This window comes from Chiloscyllium plagiosum, unplaced genomic scaffold, assembly GCF_037043375.1.
Source record: "Chiloscyllium plagiosum isolate Xiang-an unplaced genomic scaffold, Cpla_swu_hap1 HiC_scaffold_10, whole genome shotgun sequence".
Taxonomy (NCBI): Eukaryota; Metazoa; Chordata; class Chondrichthyes; order Orectolobiformes; family Hemiscylliidae; genus Chiloscyllium; species Chiloscyllium plagiosum.
The window spans coordinates 31350383-31371334 of NW_028270148.1; the positions used below are offsets into that span (position 1 = coordinate 31350383).

At 42.1% G+C, this 20952-nt stretch overlaps 1 protein-coding gene across 8 annotated transcripts in view; it reads right to left on the reverse strand.

Moving 5' to 3' along the window:
- The window catches only part of LOC122552711 (CAP-Gly domain-containing linker protein 4-like), a 433681-nt gene that overhangs the window by 400584 nt on the left and 12145 nt on the right, over positions 1–20952 (reverse strand). The gene's annotated exons all lie outside the window — the stretch shown is intronic.

Below are 20952 nucleotides of genomic sequence, written 5' to 3' on the forward strand. Positions count from 1 at the left end.
TGAATTCCACTTCAATTACTGTACATTCTGTAAACCACACACAAGTACCCCGCAATCAAATACACAATCAACTTTATCCAGAACATACAGAACAGAACATTACAATTTTGTGACATTATTTTGAAAAAGAAGATAAATGTTAACTTTCTCTTTTTCTAGTTGCTGTCCATGTTGTGATTTTAGCTCAGTTGTTCACAGAACAAATATGCTGAGCAATCGGTGAAATATAATTATCCTTTTGTCTTAATATCATGTGACAAAATAGCCAACATCAATCCAATAATGCACCACAGTTCCTCACTGTTTTATATTAACTTGTAATATGCAAAGAACTGCAGCTGCTGGAGATCTGAAACAAACAAGAAAGAAATTGCTGGAGCTGACAGCAACTGTGAAGAGAAAACATTGTTAATGATTTTAGTCCAGTGATCCTTCTTCAGAACTGACAGCAGCTAAGGTGGTATTTATGGTGATGACAGGAGGTGGTGGAGTGGAACAAGGAGTGAATAGGTGGAGAGTGGCCCAACCTAACTTCACCTATGCATCACTCGTTTCTGCTCCCACCCACTGTCATAAGCAGAAATACTACCTTTTCCTAACTGCTGTCAGTTCTGAAGAAGAATCATTGGACTCTAAATCCTAATGCAGGCTTCTCTTCACAGATGCATGTAAAGGTTATTGATCGCAATCAAAAAGGACACATACATACTGCCTAAATTTTTCAAGTGGGTAGTTCAAGTTTATTCTAACCTACATTAGATTATTAAATTCACATTTTTAATCTTTGAGAAGCAAACTTTGTAGCTTCATACAGAAAATATCTACACCATTTAATACAGATTCCAGGCAGATTGTATTTCAGGAATCAGAAAATTTATGATTAGCTTCTGGAAAAATAAAAAGTTGGTTTGACTATCAATATTAAAGAGAGGTTCAATAGATTGATATCAATTAAATTCAGATACATTCTGTTTTATAGATCTTTACCAATTGATGCTATATGTTGACCCATAATACCATTACAGAGGGAATTCCAACATTTGATCCAGTGACAGTGAAGGAACGACGATATATTTCCAAGTCAGGACAATGAGAGGCTTGGAGCAGAAATTCTATGTGGTGGTGTTCCCATGTATCTGCTGCCACTGTCCTTCCAGCTGAAAGTGGTTGTGGGTTTGGAAGGGGCTGCCTAAGGATCTTTGGTGAATTTCTGCAGTGCATCTTGCAGATGATAAACACTGCTGTGACACAGCGTCGGTGGTGGAGGGAGTGGATGCTTGTGGATGTAGTGCCAATCCAATGGGCTGCTTTGTCCTGGATTCTTGACTGTTGTTGAGGAAAGGGGGGAATATTCCACCATACCCCTGACTTGTGCCTTATAGATGCTGGACAGGCTTTGAGAAGTCAGGAGGTATATTATTCCCCACGATATCCATAGACTCATAGAACCATAGAGATGTACAGAAGGGAAACAGAACCTTTGGTCCAACTCATCCATGCCAGCACTTGGCCCATACCCCTCTAAACCCTTCCTATTCATATACCCACCCAGATGCATTTTAAATGCTGAATTGTACCAGCCTCCACCAGTTGCTCTAGGAGCTCATTCCATACACACCACTCTCTGGGTGAAAATGTTGCCCATAATTTCTCCCCTCTCACCCTAAACCTATGCTCTCTAGTTCTGGATTTCCCTTCCCGAGGGAAAAGACCTTGTCTATTTGCCCTATCCATGCCCCTCACAACTTTATAAAGATTACCCCTCAGCCTTCAATGCTCCAGAGAAAACAGCCCCAGCCTATTCAACCTCTCCCTGTAGTTCAAATCCTCCAACTCCGGCAACATCCTTGTAAGTCTTTTCTGAACCCTTTCAAGTTTCACAAACCCCTTCTGATAAGAAGGGGACCAGAATCGGACACAATTCCAAAAGTGGCCTAACCAATGTCCCGTACAGCCGCAACATGACCTCCCAACTCCTATACTCAATACTCTGTCCAATAAATGAAAGCATACCAAACACCTTCTACACTATCCTATCTACTTGAACCTCCACTTTCAAGAAACCATGAACCACTCCAAGGTCTCTTTGTACAGCAACACTCCCCAGGACCTTAACACTAAGTATATAAGTCCTGCCAAGATTTGCCTTTCTAAAATGCAACACCTCACATTTATCTAAATTAAACTGCATCTGCCACTCCTCAGCCCATTGGCCCATCTGATCAAGTACCCGTTTTACTCCGGGTAACCTCCTTCGCTGTTCACTCCAATTTTGGTGTCATCTGCAAACTGACTAACTATACCTATGTTCAGATCCAAATCATTTATAAAAATGACAAAAGCAGAGGACCCAGCACCGATCCTTGTGGCACATCATTAGTCACAGGCCTCCTGTTTGAAAAGCAACCCGCCACCATCACTCTCTGTCTTCAATCTTCTATCTTCAAACCAGTTTGGTATCCAAATGACTAGTTCTCCCTGTATTCCATAAGATATAACCTTGCCAACCAGTCTACCATGAGAAACCTTGTCTAACGCCTTATTGAAGTCCATAAAGATCATGTCCACTGCTCTGCCCTCATCAATCCTCTTTGTTACTTCTTCAAAAAACTCAATCATGTTCGTGAGACATGATTTCTCACACACAACGCCATGTTGGCTATACCTAAATCAGTCCTTGCCTTTCTAAATGCATGCAAATCCTGTCCCTCAGGACTTTTTCCAACAACTTGCCTACCAGTGACATCAGGCTCACTGGTCTATAGTTCCCTGGCATTTTCTTACCACCTTTCTTAAATACTGGCACTATGTTAGCCAACCTCCAGTTTCACAATACCTCACCTGTGACTATCAATGATACAAGTTTCTCAGCAAAGGGCCCAGCAATCACTTCCTTAGCTTTCCACAGAGTTCTAGGATACACCAGATCAGGACCTGGGGATTTATTCACTTTTATGCATTTGAAGACATCTAGTACCTCCTTCTCTGTAATATGGACATTTTTTCAAGATGTCACCATCTATTTCCTCACATTCTACATCTTCTATCTCCTTCTCCACTGATGCAAAATACTCATTTAGTATCTCTCTCATCGCTACACACATAGGCTGCCTTGCTGATTTTTGAGGGGCCCTATTCTCTCCCTGGTTATCCTTTTTTCCTTAATATATTTATAAAATCTCGTTAGATTCTCCTTAACCCTATTTGCCTAAAATATCTCGTGTCCCCTTTTTGCCCTGCTGATTTCTCTCTTAAGTATACTCCTACTGCCTTTATACTCTTCTAAGGATTCACTTGATCTATCCTGTCTATACCTGACATATGGTTCCTTCGCTTTCTTAACCAAAACCTCAATTTCTCTAATCATCCAGCATTCCCTATACCTACCAGCCTAGCCTTTCACCCTAAGAGGAATGTATCGTCTCTAGACTCTCATGATCTCATTTCTGAAGGCTTCCCATTTTCCAACTATCCCTTTACCTGTGAGCATCTGCCCCCAATCAATTTTTGAAAATTCTTGCTTAATACTGTCAAAATTGGCCTTCCTCCAATTTAGATCTTCAATTTTTAGATCCGGTCCATCCTTTTCCATCACTAATTCCATTAATTTTAAAATATAGTTGCCATAGAGCTCCCACACTAACACCTCAGTCACTTGACTTGCCTTATTTCCCAAGAGTAGGTCAAGTTTGCACCTTCTCTTGTAGGTACATCCACATTCTGAATCAGAAAGTTTTCTTGTACACGCTGACAAATTCCTCTCCATCTAAATCCTATGGCAGTTTTAGTCTATGTTTGGAAAGCTAAACTCCCTTACCATAAGCACCCTATTATACTTACAAATAACTGAGATTTCCTTACAAATTTGTTTCTCAATTTCCCGCTGACTATTGAGGGGGGGGGGGGGCTATAATACAATCACAATGAGGTAATCATCCCTTTCTTATTTCTCAGTTCCACCCAAATAATTTGCTTGGACGTATTCTCAGAAATATCCTCCCTCAGTACAGCCATAATACTATCCCTTATCATAAATGCTACTCCTTCCCATCTCTTGTACCCCTTTCTATCCTTCCTGTAGCATTTGTATCCTGGAACATTAAGCTGCCAGTCCTGTCTATCCCTCAGCCACATCTTTGTAATTGCTATGATATCCCAGTCCCATGTTCCTAACCATGCCCTGAGTTCATCTTCCTTCTTTGTTGGGTCTCTTGCATTGAAATAAATGCAGTTTAATTTATCAGTCCTACCCTGTTCTCTGCTTTGTTCTCACCTGCCCTGACTGTTTGACTCGCTCCTTTTCCCAACAGTATCAGTCTCAAATTGATCTCTTTCCTTACTATCTCCCTGGGTCCCACCACCTCTCCCCCCACCCCCCCCCCCCCCCGCCCCCCACCCATAATAGCTTAAATCCTCCCAAGCAGCTCCAGCAAATCCCCCTGCCAATGTATTAGTCCCCTTCCAATTCGCATGCAATCCTTCCTTCTTGTACAGGTCACTTCTACCCAAGAGATTCCAAAGATCCAAAAACATGAACCCTTTTCCCGTGCACCAGCTCCTCAGCCACTCATTCATCAACTCTATCCCCTTATTTCTACCTCCACTAGTTCGTAACACCGGGAGTAATCCAGATATTATTGCCCTAAAGGACTTCCTTTTTAAATTCCTGCCTAACTTTCTATATTCTCCCTTCAGAATCTCATCCTTTTATCTTCCTATGTCATTAGTTCCAATGTATACGACAATCTCCTGCTGGTCCTTCTCCCCTCTGAGATCATTCTGCACCCCTCTGAGATATCCTTGATCCTGGCATCAGTGAGGCAACGCACCATTCTGATTTTTCGCTGCTGGTTGCAGAAACATCTGTCTGTGCCTCTGACTAGAGAGTCCACTATCACAATTGGTCACTTGGAATTTGACATACCCCCTCATTACATTAGAGCCATTCTCAATACCAGAAACTTGGCTGTCAGTGATACATTCCCCTGAGAGTCCATCACCCCTTACATTTTCCAAAACAGCATACTTATTTGAGATGGGGATAGCCACAGGAGACCCCTATACGACCTGCCTACCCCTCCTATCTTTCCTGGATTTAGCCCATCTACCTGACTATATCTGTGGCTTTTTTCCCTTCCTGTAACTGCCATCCATCACACCCCCGAGCTCCTGTAAATTCCTTATTGCCTCTAACTGCTGCTCCAACCGATCCATGTGATCTGATTGGATTCACAATCAAAGACACTTCCTAGGGACATAATCATTAGTAACATGGAAATTCTCATGAAATAGTAAGATGAAATAGTGCTGTCTTATTGCTATTAAAAAAACACTGTTCCAGGCTAATTTAATAGTTATGGCTTATATCCTTAAAATTTAATCAAGAGATAGATCTCAATAAAAGTTATAACCAACTTTACTCACTATTGTAGATTTACAACAAGGCTAACTTAGAAACTATGCACCTATCTGTTCCTGTGCTGTGAGCTCTCCCATACAGGTTCCTTCAAGGGCAGCTATCAATTTTGCTGTTTGTTAATTTTTCCTAGATGCACTCCGATATCCAGAGATACTTGAATTCAAACAGCAAAGACAGTAACTGTACAGATTCGCTGTTGTGTCAGACAGCAGTATGGGTTTCTTTCTCTGACCATGTAGTGACTGCCTTTGTCTGTCCACCTCCTCTTCTAAAGTGCCGTTGTTTTGATCTTTTCTCCTCCAAAGTTCCAAAACAATGCAACAACATATAAAACAGTAATTGCTGCTCCTGGAATTTGAGGAAATCACCTCCAACACCTAAAATTCCTCAAAAAAGGTACAGCTCTAACAGCCACAATTTTTTTCCCATCCTCCACCTTGGATTACCCAGAGTCTGACCTGCTCTTTTAATCAGTGTTTATGTGGTGATTCCAGTTGAGTTTCTGGTCAATGATAACCCCCAGGACGTCAATAGTGGGGAATTCAATTATATTGAACGTCATGGAGCAGTGGTTCGATTGGCTCTTATTGGTGATGATATGACCTGCAGGAAATTGGATGTCCCGAGGCCAGGGTGTGATGCTTCTGACTTATAGGTAGATTGCAAGGAATTTACATTCCTATCCCTTGCCATTCAGAGCTATTTACATGGCCACCTCCTATTATTCAGAGATAATTTACATGTGCATTATCATCCTATCCAAAATCAATAAGAACATTACAGTTGGAAGTTTGACTATTTTGTTTAGTTATAAAAAAAATGATTTACAACAGATTTGACCATTAAGGGGTCATTTGCATTATATTGTTTCTGGAAATGATGTGGTCACTGCATTGTGTCTTGAGGGGCATGAGACTGTGAGGGAGTAACTGGGGGTTGTCTTGTGGTCATTACTGACTTTGCAAGCATGGTGAGGAGTATTAAGAGTTTCTCCAAAGTTTGTACTGTGCTTAACAAAGTTTTGGTTGTTCACAGAAGTTGGCGTGTTGCAGTTGCATCAAGTGTGTAAGAATCTCAGGAAAAAGGAACCTAACAATGGTCATAGCCTGGCATTAGTGTGGCGCAAATGTTACTTTTCTTGTCAGCCCAAGCCTGGATATTGTCCAGATATTGTTGCATTTGGACATGGATTGTTTTAGTACCTGAGAAGTCGCAAATGGTGCTGAACATTGTGCAATCATCGATGAACATCCCCACTTCTGACCTTATGACGAAGAGAAGGTCATTGATGAAGTAGCTGAAGATGGTTGGGTCGAGGACATTACCCTGAGGAACTCCTGCAGAGATGTCCTGGAGCTAAGATAACTAATCTCCAACAATCATAACCATCTTGCTATACGCTAGATATGACTCCAAGCAGCACAGAATTTGCCCCCGATACCCACTGATTCCAGTTTTGATAGAGCTTCTTGATGCCACACTCATAGAACATAGAACATTACAGCGCAGTACAGGCCCTTCGGCCCTCAATGTTGCGCTGCCCTGTCATACTAATCTGAAGCCCATCCCACCTACACTATTCCATGTACGTCCATTTGCCTGTCCAATTACGACTTAAATGCACTTAAACTTGGCAAATCTACTACCGTTGCAGGCAAAGCATTCTATACCCTTTCTACTCTCTGAGTAAAGAAACTACCTCTGACATCTGTCTTATACACTAGTGTCGATACAATGGAGATTATTCTCAACGTGAAGGCAGGACTTTGTCTCCGTAAGGACTGTGTGCTGTAACTCTTCCACTGTCATGGACAGATGCATCTGCAATTGGCAGATTGGTAAGGATGAACCTAAGTATGTTTCGCGCCTCCCCCCAAGCTGGTTCCCCCACCATCTCCCATAGACCCAGTCCAGCAGCTATGTCCTTAAGACCCAACCAGCTCGATTAGTAGTATTGCTGCTGAGCCACTCTTGATGATGAACATTGAAATTCCCCACCCAGGGTACATTGTGTGATCTTGCCATCCTCAGTGCTTTCTCTAAGTGTTGTTCAAAATGGAGGAATAAAATCTCCTATTGAATGGTCACTGCCTGGCATCTGTGTATGTGGCACAAATGTTACTTGTTTTTGAATCTGTTCATCTTTTCTGTAATTTCATGACTGAAACTCTTCAATCAGCTTTCCACTCCATTACAGCATATCCAAAGCTACAGACTGCCCTGTTTGGCTCCATCTTGCCTACCAAAATGTGCTAAAGAATATTCTAATGGCTTTTCTTCCTGTTCCTAAATCAATACCTCTGTAACCTCACAAGCATCAATGTTAGGTCAACTACGTGCTGTCCTTCAGCAACATCAGAGAACATGGTTTAACTTCAATATATATGTTGACAACATCCAGCTCCACCTGTCAGCCTGTTTGATCATTATCCTGCCTTGGGTGAACTGTAATTTCCTCCAATTAAAACATTGGTAATCCAAATCCAAATGTTTTCAGATCCACAATAAATTCCATTCCTTTGTCACTGAGTCCATTGACTTTCCCTGGTATTACTCAGGCAAAACCAAACTATTCAAATTTCTGAACTGAACTTCCTCGATATATCTCACACTTTTATCACAATTTGATGTTATAATTGGATAACATACCTGTTTCCAGCCCTGCCTACCTGCTACAGAAATCCACATACATGTTGCTCAGATTTATAATGACCACAGAATTCCGAAGATGCTTCAAGCCGATGAAGTGCATTTAAAGAGTTGATACTGTTGCAGTGTAGTCAATGAAAGCAGACAATTTGAACACATTCATCTCTCATAAACCTTAACAGAGAAAGATAGGGATAGGGATAGGTAGGCACATAAATAGAATTTGTCAAATAATTTGTTTTTTGATATTATTAAGGGATAAAAATGACGAACAGCAGTGGACCCAACACCGACCCTTGCGGTACGCCGCAAGTAACTCGGTCAAATGCAGTCTTGATGTTAAGCGCTGTCACTCTCAGCTCACCTCTGGAATGCAGTACTTTTGTCCATGTTTGAACCAAGGCTGTACTGAGGTCCAGAGCTGACTGGCCCTGGCAGAAACCAAACTGAGCATCACTGACCAGGTTTGCTGAGCAGATACTGCTTGTTAGCACTACTGATGACACCTTCTATCGCTTAGACAGATGGGGCAGTAACTGTCCTGCTTTTTATATACAGAATATACTTGTGCAATTTTTCACAATGTCAGGTAGATGCCACTATTGTAACTGTACTAGAACAGTTTGGCTGGGGGAGCGGCAAGTTCTGGAGCACGTCTTCAGTACTATTGCCCAAATGTTGTCAAGACCTGTAGCCTTTGCAGTATCCAGTGTCTCCAAATACATCTTGATATCATGTGGAGTGAATTGAATTGGCTGAAGACTGGTATCTGTAATCCAATTCCAATATTTTAAAAAAAACTGGGAAGAAACACACCATTCTGCTTTTACGCTGCTAGCCACAGAAACGTCTGTCTGTACCTCGAACTAGAGAATCCCCTAACACAATTTATCTCTTGGAAGCTGACGGACCCCTCGTTGCATTAGAGCCAGTCTCCATACCAGAAACTTGGCTGTTCGTGCTACGTTCCCCTGAGAATTCATCACCCCTACATTTTCAAAACAGCATACCTGTTGAAATGGGTATGGAGACTCCTGCACTAGCTGCCTGCTCTCTTACCTTTCCTGGAGTTAACCCATCTATGTGACTGTATCTGAGACTTTCCCCCCTTCCTATAACTGCCGTCCATCACATACTGTTGCTGTTGCAGATTCCTCATTGCTTCTAACTGTCCCTCCAACCAATCCATTTGATCTGATAAGGTTCGCAGCAAACAGCACTTATGGCAGATATAATCCACAGTAAACCTTAAACTCTCTTTAAACTCCCACATCTGACAAGAAGTACATATCTACTGAAGGACATTTTTGCTCCTTCACAATCTACAGACCCAGAAAATAACACCATCTTATTCCTCTACAAACACTGCCCCAGGTTAAATTAATAGTAATGGCTTATATTTTAAGTTTAATCAAGAGACATATCTCCAAAAACATATAATCAAAAAAGAACCCACTCTGTGAATATTGAGTCACAATTAATTACAATGGACGGCTTTGAGGTATGTAGGGAAGAGGTGTTGGAAATTCTGGAAAGGGTGAAAATATATAAGTCCCCTGGGCCTGATGGCATTTATCCTAAGATTCTCTGGGAAGCAAGGGAGGAGATTGCAGAGCCATTGGCCTTGATTTTTATGTCCTCGTTGTCTACAGGAATAGTGCCAGTAGACTGGAGGATAGGAAATGTGGTTCCCTTGTTCAAGAAGGGGAGTAGGGATAACCCTAGTAACTATAGGCCGGTGAGTCTCACTTCTGTTGTGGGCAAAGTCTTAGAGAGAATTGTAAGGGATAGGATTTATGAACATCTGGATAGGAATAATGTGATCAAGGATAGTCAGCATGGTTTTGTGAAGGGCAGGTCGTGCCTCACAAACCTTATTGAATTCTTTGAGAAGGTGACTAAGGAGGTAGACGAGGGTAAAGCAGTAGATGTGGTGTATATGGATTTTAGTAAGGCATTTGATAAGGTTCCCCATGGTAGGCTACTGCAAAAAATACGGAGGTATGGCATTGAGGGTGAGTTGGAGGTTTGGATTAGGAATTGGCTGGCTGGAAGAAGACAGAGGGTAGTAGTTGATGGTAAAGGTTCATCATGGAGTGCAGTTACTAGCGGTGTTCCGCAAGGATCTGTTTAGGGACCATTGCTGTTTGTCATTTTTATAAATGACCTGGAGGAGGGGCTAGAAGGTTGAGTGAGCAAGTTTGCGGATGAGACGAAAGTCGGTGGAGTTGTTGACAGTGAGGAAGGATGTGTCAGGTTACACCAGGATATAGATAAGTTGCAGAGCTGGGCAGAAAGGTGGCAAATGGAGTTTAATGTAGCTAAGTGTGAGGTGATTCACTTTGGTAAGAGTAACAAAAAGACGGGGTACTGGGCTAATGGTCGGATACTTGGTAGTATGGATGAGCAGACGGATCTTGGTGTCCATGTACATAGATCTCTGAAAGTTGCCACCCAGGTAAATAGTGCGGTGAAGAAGGCATATGGCGTACTGGCTTTTATTGGTAGAGGAATTGAGTTCCGGAGCCCTGAGGTCATGTTGCAGTTGTATAAGACTCTGGTGTGGCCGCATCTGGAGTATTGTGTACAGTTTTGGTCACCATACTATAGGAAGGATGTGGAGGCACTGGAACGGGTGCAGAGGAGGTTTACCAGGATGTTGCCTGGTATTGTATGAGGAAAGGCTGAGGCACTTGGGGCTGTTTTCATTGGAGAATAGAAGGTTTAGGGGTGACTTGATAGAGGTGTACAAGATGATTAGGGGTTTAGATAGGGTTGACCATGAGAACCTTTTTCCACATATGGAGTCAGCTATTACGAGGGGGCATAGCTTTAAATTAAGGGGTGGTAGGTATAGGACAGATGTTAGGGGTAGATTCTTTACTCAGCGAGTCGTGAGTTCATGGAATGCCCTGCCAATAGCAGTGGTGGACTCTCCCTCTTTATGGGCATTTAAACAGGCATTGGATAGGCCAATGGAGGATAGTGGGCTAGTGTAGATTAGGTGGGCTTGGATCGGCGCAACATCGAGGGCCAAAGGGCCTGTACTGCGCTGTATTTTTCTATGTTCTATGTACTCACTACTGCAGATTCTCTGTAGGCCACACTTAAAACAACGACTAACTTATCTGATTCTGTGCTGTGAACTTGGCCCAACAGTTCCTCCATGATCAGTTGTGAATTTCACTATTTGATCATTTTCCCAGATGCTCTCCGATGTCCAGTGATACATGAATTCAAACAACAAAGGCAGTAACTGTGCAGGTTCGCTTTCCTCTCCTGCACTGTCCTCACCATGTGCTTCCTTTGTCCGTTCTTCTCCCTTTTAAAACTGCTATTGTTTTGACTTTTTTTTTCCAAAGTTCCAAAACAATGAAACAGTAATTACTGTTCCTGCAATTCGAGGAAATCACCTCCAGCACCTAAAATACCTCAAAAAAGGAGCAGCTGTTACAGCCAGATTTTTTTCCAGTCCTCCATTCTACTGAATACTTTCCTTTTTGGGGGTATGTGATGGTTTTGTCTTTACATACTACTTCCTATTGTTTGTCTGCAAGTTTACCCATAAAAGATTCAACTCAGTTTATTGGGATCAATTTATTCCTCATCCATTCAATCCTGTTCTGATTTTCTGATTCTATAAAGCTCACTAGCTTCAATTTAAAATCTTCATTTCCTACTCAGCCAAAGTGTCAATTTCAATAATATTATGTCTTCAAAAGAGTTACATTGTTTTCATTACTCACTGCCAATGCAGTACAGTCTGTTCCCTTGTGGATTCTAAAACTGTCACAACATCTTTGTATTTCATTGCCATTACTACTCAAGTTGTATGCTTGCCCATTATAAACATTAATATCTCCCACTTATCCACGTTGCTTTTGCTCTGTACTTCCCTAATGTCAGTACAGTTGGTTCTGATATAACATGATCTTTCATTTCTAACAGATGAGAATAAAACTAAGAGTGGACCAAGGTTTCGCAGAAGGAATGGTCCCTGCAGAAGACTGGCAACGGAAGGGAGGGGAATATGGGTCTGGTAGTGGCATCTCACTGGGCGTGACTTTTCCTTCACCTTTACTGAAATCTTTTCCAATCCATGGCTGTGGTAATGTTACTATGTTTATCACCAATGTTACTACTACACCTTCTTTCCCTGTCTCACCATTCTTTGTAAAGGATTGTTAGAAATTGAAAATATGGTCAGTATCAGATTCAAAGAGGAAAGGAACAAGTTAGTGCTGCTGTAAGCATTGTTTTAATAGAATCTGTTTGTGGTTTTGCTTTGTGAAATAAAGTATCCCTAAGTAATGGCAGTCAGACTGAGTGAGAGCTTTTTTTTTAAATTCATTCACAGGATGAAGGTGTCACTGGCCAGGCCTGGACTTATTGCTCATCCCCTAATTGCCCAGAGGGCAGCAATTAAAAAGTCAACCACAGCACTAAAGGACATTAGTGAACCAGATGGGTTTTTCCTGACAATCGATTTATGGTCATTAGTAGACTATTCCAAATATTTATTGAATGCAAATTCCACCATCTGTTGTGGGAGGATTCAAACCCAGGTCCACACAACATTACCTGAGTCCAGCAATAATACCATTAGATCATTGCCTCCCCTACTATCCAGAAGTGCTCTGACACACAACTGAACTCTTCTCCCCATCACCAAATCATATGGTATTTTTTCTTCTATTAAAAACCACCAGTAAACATCCATGTTTTCCAATTGATTAATTTACATGCAAAGCCCGTTAAAGGCAATGCAGACCACTAAAGTTGAAGGGGAGGTAAGGAGAGAGGGAAGGGGCTCAATCAAAATGCAGCTGGAAGGGAAGATAAGCACTCTATACCCAACAGTACTCACCTTTTTCTAAAGACAATGAAAGTATTGGTGGACACTCCAGGCACAAACACAGCCACGGAAAAGGGGCAAGCAGTCAGCAGCTCCCTCCTCAATGCCCATTGCCTGCACCTGTTAAAGGCCAACTTGGCCAGGTTCAGGACCAGAATCCACCAACATACAAACATTTATTCTTGCCAGATGTCCAAAAATTAAGAGTGTGGGGTTGAAGTGTGACTAAAGTTACAACAGAATATTCTTCAAATAAAGTAAAAAGAGGATGCAACTGTCCACAACCAATATATATATGGTCCATGGAATTCACAACTCCACAAAATAAATAGAAAACAAAAATGCTGGCAATCACAGGGGGTCAGGCAACATCAATGAAGAGAAAGCAAGCTAACGTTTCGTGTCCAGGTGGCTCTGCTGTGATCTCCAGCATTTTTGTAGTAGTAATTTGTCCCATAAAATAAATTGTCCCAGCAGTAATTTGTCCCATAAAATAAATTGTTGGGTTGGGAGTCCGTGAAACACTGCAATCTGTAGTTACACAGGATTACTGAGTGCAACACTCTCCACCCCAAATTCCCAATAGAAAATGAGAGGACTTCTGCCTAGATGGCCCTCCACTGGGACCCTCATCACCTAGTGGTAAAAAAACATGCCAAAGAATGTCCAGGTAATGAATGAAGGAATAGAAATGAATGGTGTACAGCCCAGTATGTACAAAATTGCCTCACCAGTCAGAAGGACACAAGGGCATTTCAATGAGAAGGCTCAGGTTGCCGGTGAGAGCATGAAAGTGAATCAGGAACCAGGGGTTGATGTGGAATTCCCTCTCAGCAGTGGTCCGTGCTGATGGGATCCCACTGTACACCTAAGCATTATTCAACTGATGTGCAACATCAGGTCCAAACACTAACATTTTAAGGCAATGTACAGCATTGGTTATGAGCTGGACATCCACCGTCATCCTATTTGCCAATTCCTGCTGCAACATCCAGCCCAGGCCACTCCACCCAACACGTTTCCAATTCTGATCACCACCCACGTCCGTGGCCCTCTCTTCTGCCAGCCATCTGATCCAGTGATGGTGGAGGAGTGGAAATCTGACGATAATTGTTACTCCTGACAGCAGGCATTTTGAACTGACCATATTTTAATCATTGACATGTGCTGGTAAGAGACAGACAAGTGTCCTGAGGGAGACTTGAAGACCCTCATGGTCTATGAACAGAGACTGCAAGTTAGAGTTGAGGTTACGCATTCAGTGAAAAAAATACGCTACATCATCTGCATGGAGGTTTGGTGCAAAAGGTATCACTGCAGGATCTGTGAACAAAAAGTCGCTACTGGGGTGGGGAGGCACAACAGCGACTGTCTGCCCTCCTCAATGAGCCGCACCAGGAATTTCTAAAAAATAAAGTGTCAACCTGGTGATGCTAACAAACAGGATTAATACCATGGTAAACAGCATCAAGTAGCAAGTGACAGAGCGAAGTGATCTCACAATGAACAGATCAGATCTAAGCTCTGCAGTCAGTAACTTATTCCTGACACCCCAGAGCCTGTCTATCATCCATAATGTGGAAATCAAGACTTCCCACTTGCCTGGATGGGTACAGCTCCAACAACACTCAAGAAGCTTGACACCATCCAGGACAAAGCAGCCCATTTGGTTGCATCAGATCTACAAAATTCACTCCCTCCACCACCATACCTCAGTCACAGCAGTCTATCGACAAGATGTGCTGCAGAAATTCACCAAAGGTCCTTCGGCAGCACCCCAGAAACCCCTAACCAATTCCATCTAGAAGGACAAGGGCAGCAGAAACATGGGGACACCACAACCTGCACGTTTCCCTCCAAGCCATTCACTATCATGATTTGGAAATATATTGCCATTCGTTCGCTGTCGCTGGGTCAAAATCCTGGAACTCTCTCCCTAATGGCATTGTGGGTCAACCAACAGCAGGTGGAGTGCAGTGGTTCAAGAAGGCAATCCACTACTAACACCTTCTCACGGGCATCTAGAGATGGGAAATAATGGCTGACTAGCCCACATTCCATAAGTGAAAAAAAACTCCATCAAATCTGTGTAGCGATTGAGTGCATCTTCTTGTCCCAGAAGAAAGAATAGAGGCATAGAATACATAAGCAAGGAGTTTATGTTGAAATACTGCTTAGGCCCCAGCTCGAGTATTGTGGCCAGTTCTGGGCACCATGTAGGATGGCCAAGTAGCGGGTGAAGATGGGAAAATGAAGAGTATGCAGCAATAGCCCATTCAGGAAACATTTCCATGCTGTTCAAATGGGCACAGGTAGGATTTGCCCAAGATTGCTAAGTTCCTTTAAATTCCTTCCTTGCTGTCTATCTTGAAGTTGATTAACTTTAGTACAATTTCCCTTTGAATAATAGTATTCAAAACTTGAAGATTTAAGGGGCAACTTTTTCACACAAAGGATGGGACGTGTATGGAATTAGCTGCCAGAGGAAGGGATGGAGACTAGTAAAATTGCAACATTTAAAAGGCATTTGGATGGGTATATGAATAGAAAGGGTTTGGAGAGATATGGGCCGGGTGCTGGCAGGTGGGTCTAGATTGGGTTGGGATGTCTGGTTGGCATGGACGGGTTGGACCGAAGGGTCTGTTTCCATGCTGTACATCTCTATGACTCTACCTGATTTCTGTAAATTTAACTCTTCTTGAAGTGAAGAACTGCTCAACTACCTAATTAGGATTGGAACACCTACTTGGTTTTACTCATTCACAGGATGTGGGCATCGCTGATAAGGCTAGCAATTATTGTTCATCCCTAATTGTCCTTAGAAGATGCTGGTGAGTTATCTTCATGATCCACTGTAGAAGATACTCGCATGGTGATGTTAGGTAGTAATTCCAGGATTTTGACCTAGCAATGCTATAATTCTAAATTAGGATGGTGAAGGAGGAGGAGAATTTGTAGGTGCTGATATTCCAATGCACATGCTTCTAGAGGTATGATTAGTAGAGAGGCCAATAAATTTAAGGTAAGATGTCGAAGGCGAACAAGAAATTTAAGAAGTTTTCTCATCCAGAGGATGGTGGGAGTCTGGAACTCACTGCCTGAAAGGTTGAATAAGAAAAATCTCAAAACACTTAATCAGTATTTAAATATTCACCTATGTTGTTTAGCCTCCAGAGCTATAGACCAAATAGTTGAAAATAGAATTAATATCATCAGATCTTTGTTGAGCAGCATGGTCACACTAGCCTTTCTGTGCTGTAAACGTCTACGTCATCAATCATATGAGGACCTATTTATGCATACCTTGGTTGCTTGGCAGAAAGCAATCTTCTATCCATATTAGTATGTTACCCCTGAACATATGTGCTTCTACTTTGCACAATATTCTTTTATTTGGAAACTTATCAAATACCTATTGAAAATTCAAGTACTGTATATTAACACCTTCAAAAAACTGCAATTAACTGGTTAAATAGACATTCCTACCGGCACACAAATACACAGATTAGCCAAGGAACTACACTGCAGATTGAAACACTTCATCGCAGGCTCAAAATACTCCATCCATTCAACACAGGAATTGCTCAACAACATCAACAAAGGTGAAATTATGGTCTCATTTGACACTACAGCGCTGTTCACCTCTATCAATATAACACGAGCAAAGGAAACGCTGGCCGCATTTTTAAACAAACCGACAACAAAACTAGCAGCAAAGGTAATATTATAAAACTACTGAACCTATGCCTGACCTCACATTTCATCTTTAATGACCAGGTATACAAACAAATCAATGGGACCCCCATAGGCTCACCCATCTCTGGGCTCATTGCTGAATCAGTAATGCAAATTCTAGAAAGCACACCTCTCCACCAGATCCAACCCAAACTATGGATCAGACACGTAGATGATACCTTTATTATCATTAAATGGTCCAAGTTGGAAAGTGTACACCACCTCATCAATAGCATACTCACTGCGATCAAATTCACCAGAGAAGAAGAGAACAATAACCAACTCCTACACACATCTTTGAGATATGACCATCTCTTAATATTATCCATTGACTACTGGCCCTATAGCTTTATCATGCTAACCATCATGCTGCACTATTTTCCCACTAAAACCAGGGTGGTTGTGACTGTCCATGAAAACCCACCCTTCCCCAACATCATCTATACTGTCTCCCCATTGAATCTAGAGTGCTTGTGATTGATGATCCTCCACCTCCCCCATAACTCCTCATATTCCCCCATTTTAAATTTCTCCCTTCATACTTATTGTCCGCTCTGCATCCCTGAATGCTGCTTTGAGTTTCTCAGATTGACTTCCCTACCAGAGCAGTGGCCCCAGATTCCCTGATAACCCCATTTGACTTCAATTGAGCTGACTCCCAGGAGTGACTTGACTGAACTTGGACACCCCGACTGATGGCTGAACAGACCCATAACTGATTTTTGTAGAGTTCCCTAAATGATTGACCCCGGTTCCCCTGGCTGGTCCCACTACACTTGTAGAACTGACAGTGGCCCATCCTCTAAACTGTAATCATACCAGCCTGGATGCTCCAAGCGACCAACTGACAATGCACAAGCCCCTGTACTGAAACTGAACAATGTCACTGATATACTGAAGGCTGTGGCCTTTGGCCTGATTGAACAGGACTCCCCTTAGACATTGAGACATGCCATTTGGTTGAAGCACAAGCAATGTGTTTCATGGCGGTGCAGTTGTGAAAATTAACATAGTATGGTCTTTCACAGCAACATGTCCACCCTTGACTACTCACAGTTGACAAAGACAACTGCCCTTTGAGCTTGCACTAAAAGGCAAGGCAAAACTATTGTGAGCCTATAAGTTCTGGCTGAGGGAACAAAGTCCACAAAGCCGAGGCAAGGCAGAGATGCTGTGAGGATCCAAGTAGATGCAGAATGAGTAAGCACTAAAGGCAAGCAAGGACACCTAAGGTGCAACCTGGTCAAATCCATGAGACTGATGTCTGTGCCCCTGTGCGTAAACTGCCCGGACAAGAACAGGACAATGATAAGTGTGACTGCACTCACAATAGCAGCAATGAAGCACAGACTTTTAATGTATTTGGATCAGAGGAATGTCGTGACGATTCACTGAGGTAGGTGTGTGTGTGTGCGTGCGTATATGTTCGTATGTGTATGGCCATGACATGAGACATTGAGAACTGCTGTCCAGGATGGAGATCCAGAGGTGCCAGTAGTGTTTTGGAGTCTCCAGGTTCCCACTCTGATTTTCATGTCAGAATTAGCACCATATAGTTTCTATCTGGCACAAGAGACAATGGGAAATTACATAGCATGAGAATAGGTGCTAATGACATGTAAATACATGCAAATTAATGCAGAAAGGTATCTTGTTGTTCATTAATGAAATTCTCATCTTGCCATTCAAAACTTGGTTGCACAATCTGAATTTTTCTCAATGTTAAGAACCTTATTTCTGCCAAATCATTTTATCAACTGACTTGTCAGTGTCATACAATTCACAGAGTGAAGGTTCTGCCTATAGTCCGTAATTAATTACTGATACATTGAAGTCTTAAATAATAGAGTTTGTTTTGTTAAAACAGTTTGTTTGACACAAAAGCTAAAGGAGGCTGGAAATGCAAGTTCTGAGAATGTAATTCAGTAACTGTCTGGAAAATTCCTGTGTGGATCATATTCAGTTCTGAGAGAGAGGCCAAGAAACTTAATACCTGGAGGGTGACAAGGATGTTCAAAGATACAAATGAACAGTTGTGATGCAAAAACTAATCTGTATTCTCCTGTGATTGTCGGGATAATGGCGGCCAATTACCACCTTAGCAGAAACCATCTCCTGAGTTCTATCCCAGTCTGTTGACGTGATAGTAGATAAAAGAAAGCAGTTCTGAGCAACAGACATGTTCATGTTTTCCCCTTCCAGGAATATACAAGAGAGAGGATTTTTTTAAAAAATCATCTGCAAGTTATTCTCAACATATTGTTCTGTTTTAGTTTTATGGTGCTGGTGTGCTGCTCCAAAAGGTCAAAGAAGAACACCCAATAGGTATCCCTGCATTTGACAGTAAAGGAAAAAATCTCTTTCACTGATAATCGGAAGCAAGTCACAAGCTAACCCAAGAATGTCTGGTCAAATTGGTTCCTTGTAAAACATAAATACTTTGGAAACAAAAACAGTAATTACTGGGGAAGTTCAGCAGGTCTGGCAGAGAAGAGAGTGTGGCGCTGGAAAAGCACAACAGGTCAGGCAGCATCCGGGCTTCCAAATGAAGGGCTTATGCCCGAAACATTGATTGTTCTGCTCCCCGAATGCTGCCTGACCTGCTGTGCTTTTCCAGACTCTGATCTCCAGCATCTGCAGTCCTCGCTTTCGCCTTCTGTGGAGATAAATCAAGGTTAATGTTTTGGATCAAGTGACCCTTCCTCAGAGCATATGGCTACTATTAGGGGTCCTGTTGACCACTTCCACTGGTACCTTTTTCCTCTACTATTTCTTCTCTCCATCTAAATCAATTCTCCATCCTGATCACCTGAACCAAGATGCTTTCTAACTATTGCACAAATGTCATTTTTGATTCCTTCCACCCCATGGATGCAATAGCTCAAGAAGGCAGCTGACCACAATCTTATGAAGGATAATACGATATGGACAATAAATTTTGGCCAACCCGCAATTCCAACAACCTATGTATAATTAAAAAAAAGGGTGGGTTCTTAGACTCTCTGCTGCTAGAGATGGTCATTACTTCGCACTTGTGTACCATAAAAGTTACATGTTACTTTTCAACCTAAACCTAAACTATTCAAGGTCTTGCCTACAAGCAGGGAAAGACTGCTTCATTTTCTAAGGAATTGTAAAAGAAGCTGACACTATGCATACATCTCTATTTCTGACCTAGGGAAAGGTAAGTGATGAAGTAACTGCAGATGATTGGCTGTAACCAATTCCGGTAAACTAGTACAGCTTAAATTATTGATTTTCAACAACCATGACCCTCTTACTTTGTCCTTGCATGACCGCAGTTGAGTTCCCTATCCAAATCTAATTCACTTAAATTATACAGTTTCTTGAGAAGTCGTTTGATTAAATGTCACCTCGATGTCCATGCCAATCACTCTCACCCGACTTGTGGAATTCCAGTGACTTAGTCCATGTTTGGATGAAAGCTGTACTGAGGTTTGCAGCTCAGTAAACCGTAAGCTTATATGAGAAGGCCATGACCAGGTTTTCTTAACAACACTGTTTTTAACACTTGCTAAAATTTTGCTGATGGGACTGTGAATTACTGGATTGGATTTGTTCTGCTCTTTGCGGACAAAACACACTTGTCAGGTGTCAGTGTTGTAATTGTATTGGAACAGCTTGTTACAGGACCTGCTGGTTCTAAAGAATATCTTCAGTACTGAAGCATGGACAGTGTCAAGGCCTGTATCCAGTCTGTCCTGCAGTTTCATGCTGGTGCATGAAGTAAATCAAATTGGTTGATCACCTGTACTGTTAGGATCCACAGGATGAGTTCAAAACAGAACATTGAGTTTTTTGAGGAAGTAACAAAGACGATTAATGAGGGAAGAGCAGTAGATGTGATCTATATGGACTTCAGTAAGGCATTCGACAAGGTTCCCCATAGCAAGGTTAGATCTCATGGAATACAGGGAGAACTAGTCATTTGGATACAGAACTGGCTCAAAGGTAGAAGACAGAGAGTGGTGGTGGAGGGTTGTTTTTCAGACTGGAGGCCTGTGATCAGTGGAGTGCCACAAGGATTGGTGCTGGGTCCTCTACTTTTTGTCATTTACATAAATGATTTGGATGCTGCATAAGAGGTACAGTTAGTAAGTTTGCAGATGACACCAAAATTGGAGGTGTAGTGGACAGCGAAGAGGGTTACCTCAGATTACAACAGGATCTGGACCAGATGGGCCAATGGGCTGAAAAGTGGCAGAGGGAGTTTAATTCAGATAAATGCGAGGTGCTGCATTTTGGGAAAGCAAATCTTAGCAGAACTTATACA